Below are 5286 nucleotides of genomic sequence, written 5' to 3' on the forward strand. Positions count from 1 at the left end.
CTGATCCAAAGCCTGCATATATTAATGCTTACCTATTTTTTTTTTTTTAATTGACTGATTACATTCAGTTCAGCTTATCCGTCTTCAGTAACTCAAACTGTGTACCTAAACCCTGTCGCTGTGTAGTGTAGTCCCAATACATTTTACATGAGAGGAAATACAATTTCTGCAAAACTTCTGCCATTGTGCAATTCACACATACAGTAAATTAGGTTAAAAAGAAGAATGATTGGTGAAGACCTCTAAAACAAGCGCTTCAAATTGGCTGCAGGGAGTGATGAATTAGTTATCGAGTTATCGACATTGCTATTCTTGTGCTTCCTTTTGCTTAAAACGGCAATGACTGATGTACCTGAGTCAGGTCAGCGCTGAGATCACGCTCCTCGGTCAGCCGCTGTGTCAGAGACGTCTCAGAGGAGCCGTAGAGGATGTTGTCATTTTCGTCTGTCCGCTCAGACTCTGTAAATCAACAGACAAGACGTGCATGAGTATGAGGATTACTTAAATCGGTGCACACTTAGTCAGATCTCAAGACGGAGCCGTACCGGAGGAGGTGCTGTGACCACTCGCTGCTTTAACTGATGATGACTGGCAAAAACATGAGCGTTCACGCCTGCTTCCTGCTCGTCTTCTACGGTTTCCTTGCTTGGAGAATTCACAAATACACAAATTATTCAAAAGCATGTTACGACAGTAAAGTCACACTTTAGTGTCACGGCTTTCGTCAATGGCAGATTTAATCATTTAATAGAGAAGATAATAGTGAATAACTCACTGTAATACTGCCAGTAACTTCCATTTTTAATCTGCCAATGAAAATCTCCAATCTCCAAAAAAAGTACACTTTTATAAGCATACTTATAAAAAGTAGGAAAACAACATGTATATACAAGCGTGAATGTAACAGTGTTTTTCAGGTGAATTTCTGTTCAATGTAATTTATACTGTAATTAAATTTAAATATAATGTAATAAATCACGTTCACGCATTATTTCTTCAACTGCCTTGAAATATATAATGTAATAAACATAAAAAATGTACATTTATTATTTACACTTTCATTTGTGTGGTGTGTTTGGAATGAAGCTGCAGGTTAGTAAATATATTCACTTAAACGTAGTATAAAAGTGCACACTACTATTAAAATGATAATCAAGTACTTTACCTGGCAGGAAATGTGTATGAACTTTTTAAGTAGTGGTTTTAAAAGTGGTCTTATTTCATTTGCAAATGTAGGTTGTAAGTAGTGCACTACAGGAGACAAGAAGTGCTCTTTCAATACAATTTAGCCCACTTTTTTTTTTTGAAAGGTCTAATAGTTTGAGTAAATTATACAATGACGCCTCCACAATTCAATAACATATATAACATATATAAAGATAGATAGATAGATTGATTGATAGTGTGTGTTTAACGTGTCCAGTACTTTCGGTGTCACCACATACTGTAGTCTTTTGAGTGCACGTGACAGAGCTGCTCATTTACACCTGTGACTCGAGTAAAACGTGTTTGTTTGCGCTGTCACCTCATCCAGGTGTTCACAGTGGTGTTTGTCAGACAGCTGCCCGGTCTCGGTCTCGGTCGTGTCCTCGGGGACTCTTCTCTGGAGACACGGTCTCTCTGCGGATCCGCTCGGCTCGTCTCCCCGAGTCTCCGGCTTTGACGGGCTGAAGGCTCGCTTTGCCTCCAGCAGCTCTGAGAGGGTAACTCCCTAAAAATAAGACGATTAAAAATGAGATGTGTCTGACAGGGGTGCGGGCTGTAATCCTGAACGCACAGAGCGGTAAAATATCGCTGACAGCGTTTCGGCGTCTTTCCCGCGTCGCGCGCTCTTTATGAAGTTGAACTAGCGAACTGGCGCCATCTTGCGATCCGTAATCGTTACCGACTTGCTAAAATGGCTTCAAAGGATTGATTTTCATTTTCTGTTGAGCATATGTACGGATGAAATAAGAATTTAGGATCTTTTAAAAAACACATTTAACAATGTAGGCATTACGTTTTTGTCTTAATGTTAACCCTGTTAAAAAAAAAAAAAAAAAAAAAAAAAACTAGCATATGCTGGTTAAGTATGTTTTGAAGCCGGGATGCTGGTTCTTGGCTAGTTTATTCTGGTCCTTTTCTGGTCCCAGCTTCAAAACATACCCTGCTAAAAACAAAAAAAAACAATACGAGCCCAATAGAAACAGAAATTCTAATGGTTTCTATTAAAATACAATTTTGAACCAGTAAAATTACAAAATTCCTTTTTGTAGTGCGTTTTAAGCATTTTTCCAATATATCCCATCAATAGAGTCCATCACATACCGGTAGACACCATTATACTTTCCATTTACACCAATCCAATTCCCGTTATAAGCATTAAATCTATTACATGTTCTACTGTGTGTTGGACTGGGTTCAACTGTGTTCAGCTCTTCTTTTGTCAGCAGGGACCAGCATATGCTGAAGAGACCAAGGATTTTCTTGGTGATAAAGAGCTATTTCACCCAAAAATGTAAATTCTGTCATTAATTACTCACCCTCATGTCGATTCAAACCTGTAAGATTGTTGTTCATCTTCGGAACACAAATCAAAAATTTTTGATCTTGCTCTATATGGGAGCTTATTAAAAAAAAATCTCTTATTTGTGTTGTGAAGATGATCGCAGGTCATGGTTTGGAACGACACAGGGGGTGAGTGAGATATATATATATATTAGTAAAAATGATGTCATCTAATATCACTAAAATTAAGAAAGTGATGATGATGATGATGATGATACCTGTGTAGCTCGTCGAGTCTGTCTGGCCTGTCGTGATTTGGCCTTCCTCTGAGACTCTGCCTCCTCATCTCTCACTGGGAACATGCGTGTCCTGAGACAGGAAGAACTAATCAATATAAACACACTGAGAACACATCTTCACAGTGAAAAACAACATTATGATAGAAAATAGCAGCCTACAGAATTTTTACTTATTTTTGCCCCTGATTCAAATAGGATTTTTTTTTTAAATGTAACATTGTCCGTCCACTTGTTGGTCTTGGTTTACATTGGTCTGAATGAAAATCCACATTCATTCTTTGCCGGCAGGTGCTGCTCACGAAATCTCACAAACACTGCTTTAAATTAAAAGAATCGTTTGGGAGCGGTCGAGAACATTCGTTACCATTCATATTAGCTTACTGGCTGTTCATAAAGCAAACTCAAAGCCTTATTCTGCATGGCCATATTCTAGATCCCCATTTATTTGGGGGGCAGAAATATGATCCATGTTCTTGACAGGATTTGTGAGATTCCCCCAATGACGGATGTGCTCTCGACAGACCGTTTCGTGCTGCACAAGATCGATCGATGCCTATAAGTGTTGAATTTCCCCACTGAAAGCACTGGAGGCCGGACGACGTAGCGTCCCCCTCAGAAGAGCGCAGAGAGATGAGTAAGCGCTCTGACTAATGGCCAGATCCGAGCACTTAGCGCTCCTATCCAGCGGAGGTATAGAGCCAGCCTCCAGTGAGGATTCATTCACATTGCTTTAATGAAATCCTACCTTCTGCTCATTCTCCAGCTGTATGTGTTGACGGTTTAAACCTGCGTCTAAATGCAAGTTCGGTAGAAATAAGATAAAAATGTTCTCCAATAAAAACAACTTCTAATCTACTATTTTAATATACAATGGCATTACACAGAAACAAACATTGCAAAAATTATATAATCTAATATTACCCTAATCATATGATAATAGTCGAGGTAGTAATAAAGAACAATATTGTCCAGCATATACATACATGTTCCGTATTTCTAATCTACTATTCTGAAATATACAATGGCATTATAATAGAGGCCAGAGTGAAACAAAGTGTCTTAACTCGTGGTAAAAGCACAGTATTCCTCAGCAGCTCTTACGGTCTTTCGGCATGCAGCTGTTTGAGGAAGATAAAGTACTGTACCTGAGCAGAAAGTCCTGCATCTTCCAGCCTGATGAGAGAGAGCGCAGCCGTGACGAGAAGAGGGAGAGAGATGATGCATGGATGCAGGGGGAGGGACGGAGACACAGGACACAGGAAACAGTGGCTTTCAAGGGAGGAGATTAAATATCAGCAGGACAGAACAGACCGTAGCTGACAGAGAGAGACTCGTCACATGAGGCTCGTTTCATCCAGATGCATCTCAATTAGTTACGCAGAAAAATTTGGCATTGCTTTTTGCTTTACGGTTGTGTCGGTCAGAGAAGATTTAAGTCGAAATGATTGAAGCTGAATATGAACAATAAATGCACTAAGTGAACTGTAAATAAAAATTAAAGAAAAAATAAAACAATTATTAAATTAGAAAGTCAAAATTGACAGCATGAATGTGACACTAACATATTAATGTTAATGCACATGTTAATGCATTATTCTACATCCCTAATCCAACCCAACACATAAACCTTACAACTGTTAATAAGCAGCTAATTAGGAAGTTATTTTGGGAAAAGTAATAGCTATTAAGTGCTACATATTTTGAAGCGTTGCCGAAATATGAGTTGAACGTCATCTCATCGCACAATTTTGACATTTTAAATCTCATAATTGTAACTATTTATGTCAATTATAATTCACCTTTTTTTCTTACTGTAACAAGTGACTTTCCATATTTTTGCATTTTGATTTGTTAATGATTTTTCTTTGACAGTGAATTTTTAAACAAAAAACAAAACCACGCTTCATTGCACCTTGACAGTGGTAATTGTCTCTCGGTTTTCAACCTAAATCTCTTAAATTGTGTTCCGAAGACGACTGAAGCTTTTATGGGTCATGCAGTGACACGTGACTGCCAGTAGAGGTCAGCATTCTTCTCTACACACACACAGTGTTACCAACATGGCCTTGTGAAAAGATTTGACTGGTTACTTTATCACACAAAGACACAGGGTTTATGTAACAGGAAGTACTGAAGGCTATTTCAAGTTTAAGCATTTCAAATTAAATAATTCACAATTACTGTATTTTTAAATCAAATAAATGCTGCCTTGAGCTTAAAATACAAATTTTTACCACCCTTGAAAGGCGTTGAACAGCAAGTGCCAGTTTTTACTGTGTGCATTTATATTCTTTGTCAGATAAATATACTTAATATTAGCATATAATTATGCATTAGCCTATGTCCAACTCAATCTGAGCCGCTGGAATCTTTGCCATCAAGAATGGCCTTAAAACATCTCTATTCTTATTCTATTAAAAAAAACTGCCCCTTTTTAGACTAAAAAGTTAGTTTAAAAAAAAAACTAACAAGTTTCTCTATACTTTTTCTATTCCATTTA

General features: G+C 37.9%; 1 long non-coding RNA gene across 1 annotated transcript; it reads right to left on the reverse strand.

Annotated features, from left to right (window-relative positions):
- Window positions 1-352: 352 nt before the first annotated feature.
- Window positions 353-1849, reverse strand: LOC122328378. Its single transcript, XR_006247789.1, has 3 exons — window positions 1526-1849; window positions 546-645; window positions 353-459 (listed from the first exon to the last, which is right to left on the reverse strand). It is a non-coding gene; the product is annotated as an uncharacterized LOC122328378 (long non-coding RNA).
- Window positions 1850-5286: the final 3437 nt, after the last annotated feature.

Source organism: Puntigrus tetrazona, chromosome 23 (genome assembly GCF_018831695.1).
Source record: "Puntigrus tetrazona isolate hp1 chromosome 23, ASM1883169v1, whole genome shotgun sequence".
Classification (NCBI taxonomy): domain Eukaryota; kingdom Metazoa; phylum Chordata; class Actinopteri; order Cypriniformes; family Cyprinidae; genus Puntigrus; species Puntigrus tetrazona.